At 32.4% G+C, this 16,927-nt stretch overlaps 1 pseudogene; it reads right to left on the reverse strand.

Moving 5' to 3' along the window:
- LOC131812137 (ubiquitin-like domain-containing CTD phosphatase 1) overlaps positions 1-15,499 on the reverse strand; it is an 82,489-nt pseudogene extending 66,990 nt beyond the window's left edge.
- Positions 15,500-16,927: the final 1,428 nt, after the last annotated feature.

The raw sequence follows: 16,927 nt of genomic DNA on the forward strand, positions 1-16,927 counted from the left end.
TCCTAAATAGCTCATATTTAAATAATTATGTGTAGAGGCACCAGAGTGGCTGAGTTGGGTAGGTGTCTGACTGATGGCTTCAGCTCAGGTCAAATTCTCAGGGTCATGAGACTGAGGCCTGTGTTGGGTGGACTCTACTGGGTATGGAGCCTTTCTCTCTCTTGGGGTGTCTGGGTAGCTCGGTCATTAAAGTGTCTGCCTTCAGCTTAGGTTGTGATCTCAGCATCCTGAGGTCAAGCCCCACATTGGATTCCCTCCTCAGCAGGAAGTCTGCTTCTCCTCTCCATCTGTGCCTCCCTTCACTCATGCTCATTCTCAAATAAATACAATCTTTAAAATAAATTTAAAAAAAGAAAAGATTATCTCTTCCTTTCCCTTTGCCCCTCCCTAATTGCTTAGGCTTTCTCTCTCAAATTAATTAATTGATTAATCAAAAAATTGAATAAATAAATGAATAATTATATGTAAATAATAAATGAATGAAGTATGCAGCCCTGACTTGTTTCAGCTCTTTATTTGCATAACTTTTTTAAGTATTTATATCACTGTTGGATTTTATTTGTCAGTTTAACTCCAGTTATAATTTGTAATTTTTTGTAATTTTTCATTTATATAGTGTGTAGTGACATCACTAGTAAAAGCACTTTTTGTCACAATAATAGATAAAAAGCTTCCCAGCTTAAAACTTAGGAGAAAATCTATTATAAATATTATATATTTTATAATTAAATATTATAATATACATTTAATATAAATATATTATTTATTCTATATAAATATAAATTATATAATATATATGAATTGTATGTATAAAATATATAAATATAAATTAAAACATACCTCATAAAACTAAACAGAAAATATTCTGTCAGATCACAGGTATGAGCTTTATATAACAGAGATGTTTCCTGTCTCGGTGTTATCACAGTTTTACTTTTCTCTCATTTTGGCTTTCAATGTGTTCCAAGTTTATTTAGCACACCAAGGATATGATCAATTTCATGTTTCTGGAGAATTATCTCTGAATGACTTTTCTTAAGTAGGCGGCCTTTGCTAAATCAAAATCCTATGAACAGATATGTCAGGTCACATTCATAAACCTGAATATTGCTTTATAACCACATGGACATTTGATGAGTTAATTGTAAGAGAATTTTCTGGAAAATTGTGGTACAAAATATAGGCATCTAATTTCCAGGGTGAAATGGAAGGTGAAGAGAGAATTGTATGGCAATTGCAAAATTTGTGTCCTATCACTTGTTCTGTTTTTGTTTTGGGGTTCTGGGTTTTTTTGTTTGTTTGTTTTTGTATTTTTCTTTTCAAATTTTAACTAATAAGCTTAAATATTTTGAGAATGATGACATTTAAATTAAGACAGTAAGTAATCCAAGAAGAGAATATTTAGGGTTAGTTTGTTCTTTAAACGTACAAGCGAATCATGCCTGAAAGTCACATGAATACATGCTCTGGGATGTCTGGACACATGAATATAGGCAATATAACATTTTTTTAAAGAGTTTATTTATTTATTTGAGAGGTAGAGTGAAAGTGAGAGTCAGAGAGAGAGAGCACAAGTAGGGGAAGCAGTAGGGGAAGCATCAGAGCAGGAGGGAGAAGCAAACTCTGCCCTGAACAGGGTACCCCACAGGGACTTGATCCCAGGACCCTGAGATCATGACCTGAGCTGAAGGCAGACGCTTAGCTGACAAAGCCACCTAGATGCCCCAGACAATAGGACTTAAATTCATTGCCCTTGCTAGGAAAAATAAATTAAATAAATAAATAAATAAATGACATTTTTAAATTACATGATCTTTATCATGATGGTATATTAAGAAAATCACCTCTCTATATTTAGATTTACAGAGCACATATCCTTTTATAAAAATTAGTTAATTATTTAAGTTCCACCAACATTGTCATATAGTTTCAAGTGTGCAATATAGTAATTCAACAATTCTATACATTACTGTGTGCATTAGGATGTGTACCCGTAATTCTCTTCACTTCCCTTCACTTTGGTCATCCCCCACCCACCTCCCCTCTGGTAACCACCAATTTGTTCTCTATATTTAAGCCACTATTTTTTGGTTTCTCTCTTTTTTTTCTTTAATTCTACATATGAGTGAAGTCATGTGGTATTTTTCTTTCTCTGACATATTTCAGTTAGCATTATGCCCACTAGATCCATCCATAGTGTTGCAAATGGCAAGATCTCATTCTTTTCTTATGACTGATTAATACCCATTATATATTATATTATATATTACATTATATTATATATATTTTATATATGCAAATATATACATCATATATATATATATATCTCCTTGTGATATATGGATATCTATGTGGCATATTATATATGGATATCTATCGATCTATAGATCTCTAGAGATCTCTATTGATCTATCTATCAATCTATAGATCGATAGATATAGATATAGATATAGATATCTATATGGATATAGAACATAGATATCCATATAATATAATATATATATATTTATAATATATATAGAGATCTATGTATAGATCTTTAGATGGATATATATATATTTCTCCATTCATCTATCAATGTACACTTGAGTAGTTTATATATTTCACTTCTTTAAATGAAAATATTTACTGAACCCAGGTTTCTGCTCCTAAAAAAATCTCCTTACTTTCTGCTATAACAATCCAACCTGATGGTCTCTCTGCCAATCAAGTAAGGCCTACTCTTTTGATAGCTTCCATAACTGAATAGCCCATGGAGTATTGAACAAGAGGTTAATTTAAAGAGCTTAAATATCTTGTTCATGTAAACATTATTATTGTTTAGTAGTCTCAACCATTAGATATTGGGATAGGGATCCAATTTTATAATCACTGTATTCTATAGTGGGCTGTGGGTTTATTTTTTATCCTTGGCGGAAACTTGACACAGATAAATTAAAAGCATTATGAGTAAAGAACTGAGGATATAGGCAAAGTGTGGATTCACAAAACTGGGTGTACTCTGATGTCTGCATGAAATCAAGGAAGCAACCACTTTTTTTTTTTTAAGATTTTATTTTTTTATTTGACACAAAGGGAGTGTGGGAGGGGCAGAGGGAGAAACAGAAGGTCTCCCCCCAGGAGGGAGACCAATGTGGGGCTCAATCCCAGGACCCCGGGATCATGACCTGAGCCGAAAGCAGATGCTTAACCAACTGAGCCACCCAGACACCCTGGAAGCAACCACTTTTTTTTTTTTTTTAATTGAGTTAGAGATGAGAAAATACCTTATAGTATTACAAGATTTTGTTTTTTAATTAATTCTAAGGAGATAAATAAGGCACTCTTATTTTTCCAGATTCTTTCTATTTTAAATACACAGGCTTACTTAATTCTCTGAATCTCTGAGCAAGAAAGTAGGAATGACCAGTGAAAATACAAAATAAGTAAATAACTCTCTAATGGACATAAAATGAACAAAGGATACAGTTTGTAATCACAGAGAGGTAGTTTAAGATATAACTAAAATAGTCATCCTCCTTGCAATAAAGTCTAGTAAAGTAAAAACTATTTACTTCTCAGATTAGTGAATAGCATTTGTTGGTTCCTCGTTTGAAAAATGTAGTGTTATCTAACTTACAATGTTGGAAACAAACAAACTAACAAACAAACTAGAAATACTCCTGAATTTTATATTTTATGTTTATTTTTGAAAAGTTAATATATAAAGTTACATATAGCTTTATGTAATTTACATTATATATGTTTGTATGTATTATATATAGGCAATAGCTCTGTGCATATTTCTATTTATATATTTTTATACTTATATTTATATATTTTTATACTTATATATTTCTTTGTTCATTTATCTAATTATTCTGGTTGACCCAAACTGCATATAGCCACTTTGTTTATATAATAAATAAAAATTGTGAATTTTCTTTCCTTTTTAAGTAAAACAAAAACACTTTGTAATTTAACTCATGGCATAATTGTAATTTTTGCATCAGGGGGACTCTTTAATGTATTTTTGAAAATAGTAGAAAAAATTTTATGTATTTTTATCCTGAAATTTCCAGACATATGGTGCCTTTATATTTGTGTTACCTTTATTTCAAAGTGAAATATATATTAAATATTACATTATCATTACAACCAAAAGCTACATAATACTTTACTTGGAAAATATTTTTAACTATTCAATGAATCTTAACTAATTTGGTACTTACAGTCCTTCATTGCAAAAGTTATTTATTTTATCATCTCTCACATTTTAATTTTTGACAAATTAGCATAATATTTATGAATAAAGAAAAAACCAAAAATCAAAAGTACTGTCTACTTTACCACACAGTCACTGATGATTGTTACAATAGTAGAATATAGTCCATACTAACTCATTTATATTATATAAATTTGTCATGATAAAAAATCTTTGGAAAAAACTGCAGTTAGAGTTCACTGACTTATACAGATATTTAAATTTCAAAAAGAGTAATCTGACTCTATTAACTGCTATCTTAGCTAATTTGAAAAAAAAGTCTCTCTCACTCACTCTCAATCTCTCTTAAATAAATGAATACAATCTTTTTTAAAAAGTGAGCTTTTTTAAAAGGTTGTATTTATTTATTTGACACAAAGAGAGAGATATCACAAGTAGGCAGAGAGACAGACGGGGGTGGTGGTGTTGGGCTCAATCCCAGGACCCTGAGCCAAAGGCAGCAGCTTAACTCACTGAGCCACCTAGCCCCTGCCCCCCCCAAAATGCAAGTTTTTAATGATTGTGAAAATCAGCCATATTTTTTTTGACATTTTAATTTAATTTATTTTTTTCAGTTTTCCAAGATTTATTGTTTATGCACCATACCCAGTACTCCATGCAATATATGCCCTACTTAATACCTACCACCAGGTTCACCCAACCCCGCACCCACCTCCCCTCCAAAACCCTCAGTTTGTTTCTCAAAGTACACAGTCTATCATGGTTCATCTCTCCTTCTGATTTCCCCCAACTCCCTTCTCCTCTCCAACTCCCAATGTCCTCTATATTATTCCTTATGCTCCATAAGTAAGTAAAACCATATGATAATTGACTGCTTGACTTATTTCATTCAGCATAATCCCCTCCAATCCTGTCCATGTTGATACAAAAATTGGGTAGTCCTTTCTGATGGAGGCATAATATTCCATCGTATATATGTACCATATCTTCTTTATCCACTTGTCCGTTGAAGGGCATCTTGGCTCTTCCTACAGTTTGGCAACTGAGGCCGTTGCTGTAATGAACACTGGGGTACAGATGGCCCTCATTTTTACTACATCAGTATCTTTGGAGTAAATTCCCAGTAGTGCAACTGCACGGTCATAGGGTAGCTCTATTTTTACTTTCTTAAGGAATCTCCATCTGTTGTCCAAAGTGGCTGCACCAACTTGAATTCCCACCAATAGTGTAAACACATGTTGTTTACTGTATTATTAATTTGGGCCATTCTTACTAGAGTAAAGTGGTATCTCAATGTGGTTTTGTTTTGAATCTCCCTGATGGCTAAAGATGATGAACATTTTTTCATGTGTCTATTAGCCATTTGTATGTCTTCTTTGGATAAGTGTCTGTGCATGTCTTCTGCCCATAATCAGCCATAACTTTTTAATATGAAGAATTGGTAATATAAAAATTTACATCTTACTATACTAGAAGAAATTATAGGTACTTTATAAAGTTGTCATTAAACAAAAATATAACTATTTTGCCACAAAGGAGGTAATGGAATTTTAGAGTTTTCAATGATTTAAAATTTCTTATTTACCAATTATTTTTTAGACAAAATCGTCCTTACTCTAAAACGTGTTCATCTCATTTGAAAATCTTACTTAAATTTATTCAATTACTTATTTTTTAACAAAACTAGCATATCATGAATTATATTATACTTTTTTTAAAAAAGATTTTATTTATTATTTATATGACAGAGAGAGATCACAAGTAGGCAGAGAGGCAGGCAGAGAGAGAGAGGAGGAAGCAGACTCCCTGCTGAGCAGAGAGCCCGATGCGGGACTCAATCCCAGGACCCTGAGATCATGACCAGAGCCGAAGGCAGCAGCTTAACCCACAGAGCCACCCAGGCGCCCTATACTTTATTTTTTTTAAAGATTTTATTTATTTATTTGAAAGAGAGAGAGAGTGAGAGAGAGCATGAGTGGAATGAGAAGCAGAGGGAGAAACACACTGCCCTGCTGATCAGGGAGCCAGATGCAGGGCTAAAATGGGACTCCGAGATCATGACCTGAGTTGAAGGTCGATGCTTAACCAACTGTGCCACTGAAGTAGCTATTGAATAATATAATTGAGATCACTATACTTGAGACACTCTCATACATACATATATACACACATACATATAAATTTCAATATAGAACTATATATTTATTTTCATATGTATAAATTATGTGTATATATGTTCGTATTCATAAGTATTTATGTAAAATTAAATGACTTACTTACATATGCCATATATATATATATACATGATTAATCTTCTTTTGATGACCTTGACTGTGCGTGGAGTGTTGGTCAAGTATTTTGTTTTATGTCCCTCAGTTGAGACTTGGCTGACGTTTTCTCATGATTAGAATGGGATTATGAGATTTTTGGAGAAAGATCATCACAGAATTAAGCTGCCACTTTCATCAAATAATATCAAGTGCATATACTGTTAACATGATTTCACTGAATATGTTAACCTTGATTACCTGGCTGAAGAAGTATTTGTCAGGTTTCTCCAGGATAAAGTTGTGTTGGGGGTAGCCCAGACATAAGGAAGGGAATTTATGTTCCACCATCTTGTGGAATGAGTATTATATATATAGAGATAGATAGATAGATAGATAGATAGATAGATAGATATAGATATAGTTTTGAAACCTGTTGCGTGAGACTTCTATCTTAATTTATTCTTCTACTTATATATGCATTTACTCATTTACTTTTCTATCTATATAGGTATGTATGTAATCCTTTCATTCTGTCAATACTGACACAGATATTTCTAATTCTTTGAGCTATAATCCAATACTCTATGTTATTGTTTCACCCATATTGTTCCAGGCTTAACTGTTGGGAGCTTTTTCATTTGCTCCTGTGACTCTTTAGCATACCCCATCATTGTGTGTATGTGTGTGTGTGTGTGTTGTGTGTATGTGTTTGTCTTTTTTACTTTTTTTTTAAAGGTTTTCCTTACATCCCCTTATAATGCACTCCAAGCTTATCTTGTATATTCACTGCTAGTCCTAAAATCAGTCCACGAACCCTAGTTCCTTTTGTAAGTAAATGATATTAGAAACTAATATCTGGCCATTAGATAAGCTCATTCTTATTGGAATGTTTGCTTTGATACTCTCAATTGATATAGCAAAGAAATTCATGTATGCATGTATGTATGCTAAACTCTGCATTACATGTATCTATAAATATTTAATATGTATTTAATATAAGTATGTAACCACACATAATTATATTAATAATGCTAAATTTTGTTCATGCTGACACCTCCAGCTGAAAGTCATTACCATATATGTCATTCTGGTCTCCTCCCCATGTTTACCTATAACTCCATTCCAACAACTAAACTTAACCATCTATTTACTTAATTGTCAATTTCAGTATACATATAAAATAGTTTCATAACTGCTAACCTGTACACTCTTGGGAACAACTATATCAACTAGAATATTCTGACTATAAACATATATTTTTACATTTATTCTTACAGACTCCATTAATTTCTGAAGTTACTTAGAACCATAACTTTTCTCTTCACTGCCCTCACTGAGGTTGTTTCCTATATTTGAAATACAGTTGAATGCTTCTGGCATATTCTCCATTCCATCCTGGGATACTTTGACCAAGTAAGTGATTTTGTTAAAAATTGGTAAATCTTAAAGTCCATTCTGTACAGTCAGATTATCTTGGTTTGCGACAAATGCATAGTGTTGCATGTACACTATTCCAGTATCACCCAGAATAGTTTCTCCACCTCTAAAATTTCCCTTCTACAATAACTTCTCTACAAACCTTGGTCAACCTCTGATCTGTTTACCATCTCTATAGTTTTGTCTTTTCCAGAGGTCATCTAAATTGAGTCATATGGTGTACAGCCTTTAACACTGGTTTCTTGTACTTATCAATATGTATTTAAGACATATCTATGTTCTCGAGTGGCTTGAGAACCCATTTCACTTTATTGCAAATAGTATTTCATTAAATGGATACAACTCAGTTTGTTTACCTGTTCACCTACCAAAGAACATCTTATTTGCTTCCAGTTATTGGTGATTAAAAAGCTACCACTATAAACGTTTTCTTGATGGTTTTTTGGGGTAGCATAATTTTTCAACCTAGTTGGGTAGTTATGTAATTGTACAATGGCTGAATTATAGAGTAAGATTTTGATTAATTTTGTAAGATGCTGTCTTCCAGTGTCTCTCTATCAATTTGTACTTCCACTGGCAAGTAATGAGAACTTCTGTTGTACTATATTCTTGTCACAAAGTTATATCATCAGGTTTTGGATTTCAACCAATTTAATCAATGTGTAAGGGTGCCTGATTTTAATTTGGAACTTCTAAGTGACAAATTAAAGTGAACATCTTTCACATGTTTATACATCAGATATCATTTGATGAGATGTCTATTTAGATCTTTTGCCCATTAATTATTGTGTTGAATCTTGTAATCATTGAGTTTTATGAATCATTCTTTATTAGATACGTGTTTTGCAAACAATTTTCTCCCAGTTTATGACTTGTCTTTTCATCTTCTTCATAACGACTTTGGCAGATCCCATGTTTTTAATTTTAGTACAATCCAACATACCTTTTTTTGTTTTTCTTTCATGGGTCATGCTTTTGATGTTGTCTCTAAAATCTTGTCACCAAACCCTTGTTTTCTCTGGTGTTTTCTTCTAGAAGTTTTATATTTTAGCATTTTTAAAGAAATTTATTTATTTATTTATGTATTTGAGAGAAAGAAAGAGAGAGAGAGACAACATGAGTGGGGGGAGAGGGAAAAGGGAGAGAAGAAAGCAGCTCCTCGCTGAGCAGGGAGCCCCCATTCAGGACTCAATCCCAGGACCCTGAGGTCATGACCTAAGCTGAAGGCACAAGCTTAACCAATTAGCCACTGAGGAACCCCTACTTTAACATTCTAAATTTTGATCCATGATCCATATTGAATTAATTTTCATTAATAGTCTAATCTCTCTATCTAGGTTTTTACTTTTAACACATAGTCACTCAATTTTTCTAGGACATTTGTTGAATAAATGAAATGGTATTTTTGGATAAATGTCCTCTGCATTTAAAATCTCTATCTCATTTCCACATCACCCACCTTTCCAGAAAACTAAAACTACCCATCACTCTACCACATCTCAATTCATCATAATTTGGCCTCTGTTCCCTTATTCCAACAAGTTTACTCTAACTAAGTCATTGATGTTAAAGTAGCATATACTGTTGGGATATTCTATAATTTATGACTTTAGTTTAAAATAGAAAGCAGTTTCTTTCTTTCTTTTTTTTTTTAGAAAACAGTTTCTTGATGCAGTTAATTGATTATGGATAAGTGATATTAGCAAAAACAATGACTTTAGTTAATCACTGTTTTGAGGCTAAAAACTCCTGAAAGTGAGAGCTCACTTGATCTTAGTGTGTCCACATCTTGTTTCATAATTTTTAATCTATTTTAGTCAGACACTCTGACCACAGAGAAGAAGAAGAGGGGCCCTAACCCATGGGCCAAGTAATTCCTTAGTTGGAACAATTTTTCTAAGATAAATTCCTTCTCACTGGTCAGTGATTTCTTTCTTTTTTTCTTTTTATTTAGATTTTATTTGTTTATTTGACAGAGAAAGATCACAAGTAGGCAGAGAGGCAGGCAGAGAGAGAAAGAAGCAGGCTCCCCATTGAGCAAGGAACCTGATGCGGGACTTGATCCCAGGACCTTGAGATCATGACCTGAGCCAAAGGCAGCAGCTCAACCCACTAAGCCACCCAGGTGCCCCTAGTTAGTGATTTCTGATTATGATTCTAATTAGCCTATGTATTATAAGGTAAGTAATTAGATATAATTTGGGGTTAAGAATTCTTTCTTACACAGGTCGTAACAGAGAATATTTTAGTAGGTTGAAGCTTGGTGAAATCTGATCTATACATCTAGTTAAACTTGGATATTACTTATCTAACAATCCTTGGACTAACAGCTTACTATGTGCATGGAATAGTCACATTTTATTCTGTGCTAATATTGCAACATTCTTAAAAATTTTCTGACATTGATTTTGAATTTTTGTATTTTTAAGATTTATTTATTTATCAGAGAGAGAGAGAGAGAGCGAGAGTGTGCTCACAGCAAGAGCAGGCAGAAGGAGAAGCAGGTTCTCTGTTAAGCAAGGAGCCCAATGTGTGTCTCAATTCCAGGACTCTGGAATCATGACCTGAGCCAAAGCCAGATGCTTAACTGGCTGAGCCACCCAAGTGTCCGTGATTTTGTATTTAAAAAAAAAAAAAAAAAATCCCTCTCCCCTATGATAATATTTAATGTTATTTAATATAAAATTTAAAATGTAAAATATTTAAAATAAATATCTGCTTACTTTGTATTTAAATCAAATAACATTTATTTAAAGATAGTATTTAAAATAAATATATAAAATAATATTGATATTTAATGATAAATTTAAAGATTTAAAGTAATATTTAATATTTTATATTTAAATAATGTTTAAAGTATATAAAATTGAACTGATTCTCAACCATTTAAACTAAATAGAATTTTTCCACAAAATTATTTGAAATTTAGAAATTAGTAACCCATTATTTCAATTTATACTTGTCCATTATTAATATATTTTGTACATTCTTGCCTAGGTAATGCATCATTTCTGAATAACACAGTCTGGGAAATCATCAGCTCAGTTAACCATTGACCAATATCAGCCTCATACTCTTCATAGACTTTGAATTCTCTCTTCAAAGTTCTGATAAAATTGCTTTACATTTATACGTAAATATTATATTCCTGCTCCAAAAAATTGTCAGATGAGATGTTTATATAATTCAAACAGAAATTAAGATTAATGCTATTATGTGATATTTACACTTATTATTCATATTTATATTTAACTTTAATATTTTAATTTCCTGAGAAGAAAAGTGATTTTAACAAAATTTAAAAATTAATAACTATACACTTGTATTCAATTTTTATTTTTATTAGTTATATACTATTGAGTAGAAATTGTAATTCCTGGTATTGAAGATAATGGGTGTCCATATTTATTTGTGTGATGACCTCAAACACTGAACATAAGTATATGATAGATATAGATAAAGGAAAACAGGAAACACATGGAATTACACTATTATTAAATCTATGTAATATCATTTTAATTATATCTAAATGGTTTCTTAGTACTTGATACTGTCAAACTGACTTCTATGTACAAATAGAAGTTAAAATTGATTAAGTACTCTTTAATTCTGATTTTATTTGATCTGTTCCTTCTGACTTTGTGTTTAGTGACAAGAGCTGCACATATGCTAGACAATTCTGAGTGTCAAGAAAGTCAAAATTCATATCTTTTCCACTTGCTCAAATATTTCTGCAAATAAATTCACTCCATCTGTTCTTCATGCTCACAGATAAGCTACAGTTTTCATAATGGAGTTTGAAAACATATCTTAGTAATGAAAGATTGGCCTGAGCAAACTTTTAAGAGGAAATGAATATAAATTTAATGATCACTTTAGTGCTAATTACTATTGTACTACAGAACCTGAATTCATCTCAAGGGTAATGTTTTCCTCATATAAAAATATTTTATTCCTTAACTATCAACTAAATCTAAATCTTGACATACCTAATTTTTATCATGACATCTAAAGATGCACACTTTATGTCACTTTTCTGCCTTAAGGAGAACAGATGCTATTATCAAAATGCAACTGTTTTCACCCATTACTACTCAGTGCTTCATCAAGGTTCACATTACCACACATTGTTGACCAGCCTCATTCTGTAATTCGATGTGGGAGACAAACTTGGATGTAATAATAGCAAAGGAGAAAAATTCACTGTTAGCTGACACACAGAATTTTCTACCCTCAGTATTAGCTATGCAATATAGTGGCTGAGATGGCAGAAGAGAGAGCAGTGAGAGCAATCAGCTGGCTTTCATTCAGGGAGATGGAAGACCCTGTCAAAGACACCAACAACTAATCAGTTGCCGACACTGATTGATGCTTTTGCTTGCATTCAAATCTATCACAGTGACCAAGGAATGTCTACCATTTACCCAGTGGATGGATAAACTAGAGCTAATATATGGCTTCTAAGCAAATAGGTCATTAATTCTTCTTAATAGGTGAGAGCTAAAGCTTAAATTTTCTTCCCAACAGCAACTTTCCCTTAATGGGGGGCAAGTTATAGTCAGCTAAGCAATAATGATATTTTTACAAGTGACAAATTTGCTGTGTTAGATTTTATTTCAGCTTGTACTTTGCAATTGTCACTTGCTATTAAATCTATCAAGAATTTATTAATATGTTAATTAAAATGGCTGAAGAAGATAAAAATTGATAGACTGAAGGAGTCAGAGAATTGCTTTTTGTACATTCTTTCCTGGAGTGAAAATTATATTTCTTCATCTGACTTTATGTTAATTTTTTTCTTTTTCATGAGATGATTTTTTTTTTTAAACTTGTAGTCATTGAGTTAATTGCATTTTATTATTACTTGGCTTCTAATTAATTGCAGGGCATATCATAAAATGGCTTCTTAATGGCTTATAAATTCAACATTTTTCACCAATCAGCATCAAAGAAAGATGGTTTGAAACACGAATTGTCAAGTGATAATTTAAGGCATAATTAAAAGATATACCATGGTTTCTATTAAAGTAAGTCAAATCTGACTAACTAGGACAAGTAGAAAGAGGTATGCTTTCAAAAGTTTCGTGAGACAGCTAAGAGTGTTTTCTTACTAGTGAGTGCTAGGAAGTATTTAAACCTGACGATTCACAGACCTGTACCCCTGGGCCAACAATACATAATATGCTAATAAAAAAAAAGGTAATAAAAAAAGAGTATTTTGTTAAGCATCAAACTTTTCAGGTATCGGGGTTAATAAAGTAATTTGCTCCAAAATACTTATTTAGGAATCTCTGCAGAAAGAATTTTTTAAATGATAAAAGTGAAACTCAAGTGAATTTACATTATGTTAATGATAGTAAATACAGCTTTTGAATTACTTTGGGTCATTCATCTGGAATATAGTAAGATATTACTTAATTTATAAGATTCAAAATTCATGTGGTATATTTTATAAATAATTCATATAAAGTAACTCTAGAATATTTTTATAATATGCCTCATACAGATAAACTAAAATTTGTAAAATATCTAAATTTAAAAAAATCAAGACTTCTATGAAATAGAAATAAAATTAGTTTGTTTAGAAAATGCTCTTTTTGTGCAATGAGTTAAATTTCTTCTGCTTTGCTACATCTTTACATTGTATCCAAACTATTTAAAAAATGTATAAACTAAAGTTATTTGAGCTTTCATGACATTATATCATCCTGTTATCTAAATGATTATTACACAAAGTCAAAGAAATCATTAATTTGGTATTAAGACTAGGATATGAAATATCTAATCTTAAGAAAAACACTACTCAATGGCAAATACTTGAGCTTTATTAGAAGCCAACAACAAAGAGAGTTCTGCTTACTAATGCTATCTTTATATTTTAATGTACCATACCAAACAACTTTGGAATTATTGATTGCCATAATAATGAATATGGAAAACCAGATATTAATAAACATCAGACTTTTCTCTTAAAAAGATAAAGGAGGGAAACAAATGTTTATAAACTATATGTGGGAATGGATGGAAACCTATATTACCAGTAATCAAAATAAATGAACTCAGACTCAAACTTATGGTAGCATGTATACCTTATAAAGTACAGTGTGAAATATAACAGAGACCTGGTATATAAACTTGGCCATCTAAATTAACATTACTTGGGCCCAAGAAATAAGAGATATTAATAGTACATCATTCTTATAAAATTAAGTATTAAGAATTATCTTTGGATGGTGGGGATATGGGGTGTTTTTTTATTCCTTCTTTCTAGATTCCCTATTAATCAAAATTTATAATGAATATTTACCTTTTGCATTGATGGGGAAAATATATTTGAGAGAAAGAGAATTTCATTATAGACTAGATCTGTTGGCAACATAATTCAATATGCTTTCAGTTTTTTTTTTTTTTGTGCCTTCTAACATCTCTTTTCTCATCTCTGGATTATATCCAAGTCTGTTATGTTTGTAATTTACCTATGTCTACAACCAGCTTATACTCTCCATGTGTCTCCAACTGCAGCATAAACTTGGCTATAAGCTGTAGTTGGGCTATACAAAAGAATTTAGAGACCATTATACTAAAAGGCAAAAAATCTGATAGAAGTTCTGAAAATCTTTATGAATTATGCCAGGACTTGATAAGCCCTTTCATCTGAAGAAGCAGAGGAAAGTCCTGATAGTCTCCAGGAAACTGATCTGGAAGGAGCTAAATGATGTAAGGCTGATTGTCCATTTAGAAAAATGCTTCTGTTGATAAGAATGATTGCCAGTTAGATACATTTTCTCATTTGTCAAAAGTAGTCAAAAGCAAAACAAAACAAACAATATTTCAAAAAAGAAACATTTCCACTCAATATTGGCAGGCCAGAATTAAAGGAAGAATTGATGAATAATATCTATTTAATTATGAGCTACCTCATCTTAGGCACATAGAGAAAAACCAATACTATAATTCAACAATGAAAAACATTCATGACAATAAATCAGGTACTTAATTTGATAAGTACATAAATTAATAAATACATGTGGGTTAAGAACAAATAGAATATAAATTTAATTTAAAAACAAAGGTAAAATTACTATTTAAGAAAGTTTTACATAAAATTAGGTACAATTTCTAAAGGAAGGCAGCAGCAACATTTGCTCTGAGCTTGCCTGTAGTCAAAACAAGGAAGAGAGGCGAGTGGGTGGCTCAGTGGGTTAAAGCCTCTGCCTTCAGCTCAGGTCATGATCCCAGTGTCCTGGGATCGAGCCCCGGCATCGAGCCCATGCATCGAGCCCCACATTGGGCTCTCTGCTCGGCAGAGAGCCTGCTTTCCTTCCTCTCTCTCTGCCTGCTTCTATGCCTACTTGTGATCTTTGTCTGTCAAATAAATAAATAAAATTAAAAAAGAAAAAAAAAGGAAGAAAACAAAAGATCCATCATATCCCTGAGAAGATAAACCAAGAACTCAGAAGAAACACACCTTTTCAAGCACCCATCTATTTAGGAGTTACTCCTGCATTGAATCACCAATGGTAGGTGCAGTGCGAATCTCTGTCTCTGAGAGCATGAAGATGGTCATAGCATCAGGAGCTGTGAACATATTAACCAGTATGTAGAATAAATTCTGTAAAATTATCATACCCTTGACTTTTAATATCTGAACATTTTACCATATAAAGGAGATAAAAATCCTATGAAAACTATACTGCTCTTCATGGTAAATGAAATGATAGGGGCGCCTGGGTGGCTCAGTGGGTTAAGCCTCTGCCTTTGGCTCAGGTCATGATCCCAAGGTCCTGGGATCAAGCCCTGCATTGGGCTCTCTGCTCAGCAGGGAGTCTGCTCCCTCCTCTCTCTCTCTGCCTTTCTGCCTACTTGAGATCTCTCTCTCTCTCTCTCTGTCAAATAAATAAATAAAATCTTTAAAAAAAAATGAAGTGATACTACATTTTACTTGGTTTTATTTAGCATATGTCAAAATATTTATATTCAGCATTATATTCATTACTTTATATTCATCAGCACAATTAAGAACATGGAATTTAGACTTATAGCACCTGGCTTTGAATTATATCTTTGACTGTAATACCTTCATAACAACAGAAAAACAACATTATTTTTATATTATTATGTTTTTTCATTGATGGACATATTCATAACTCTACCTCATAGGTTTTTTTATGATTAATTAAGATGATACCAATAAAATGCTTGAAATATCTGAAATTTGTAATTTTTAAAAAATGTCTTCAGTATTTTTTTTTTATGTAGGCTCCACATCCAATGCAACTTCAATCTCCACTTAAAGGCTCCACATCCAATGAGACTTAAACTCACAACCCTAAGATCAAGAGTCACGTGCTCTACCAACTAATCCAGCTGGGTGCCTCATATCTGAAATATTTTAAGAGTTCAATAAGTAATAGGTTAACATAATAATAATGATAACTTTTTTAATTGCTATAAAGTCAGTGGTCAATATCTCTGTACAGGAATGTGGATAGGAGAGTCATTCTTTTTGTGTTACTAAATAAAGAAACAAAGACTTATATAACTATGTGTTTCTCAAAGTGGCAATTGAATTAATATCAGGAATAGACAAGAGTCAATGGCAATTCATGGTAGATTTGCTCCTACCTTTCTGAAGGTCTTGCCTTACCAAAACATGTTTTCTTTCTTATCCAACATAGTGCTGGTTACCAAGAACCCAGCAAGACCTCTTGAGAGCAGATTAACCCCTATTCCCAGGAGGCAGTGGTGCAAGCAATCAGTGGTGTTGTGGCTGCAATGGATTGGTATGTGTAACTCACTGCTCATGTTGGTTGTCTTCTCCTGCTACTCCCATTCTCTAATCTTTACTCTAGTAGTCCTTTTCCAGTCCAATTTTTCCTCCCTTTGCACAGGCCTCATAACCTGTAACTAAATGTCTTCCTGATGAAAAACTGTAACCCAGGCAAGGGGCTACTCCACAGCAGTGGCTGGGAAAGAGTTGTTCTGTCAAAGTTATATCCCCAGATTCTAGCCCAGT

This window comes from Mustela lutreola, chromosome 12, assembly GCF_030435805.1.
Source record: "Mustela lutreola isolate mMusLut2 chromosome 12, mMusLut2.pri, whole genome shotgun sequence".
In the NCBI taxonomy this organism is placed as follows: domain Eukaryota; kingdom Metazoa; phylum Chordata; class Mammalia; order Carnivora; family Mustelidae; genus Mustela; species Mustela lutreola.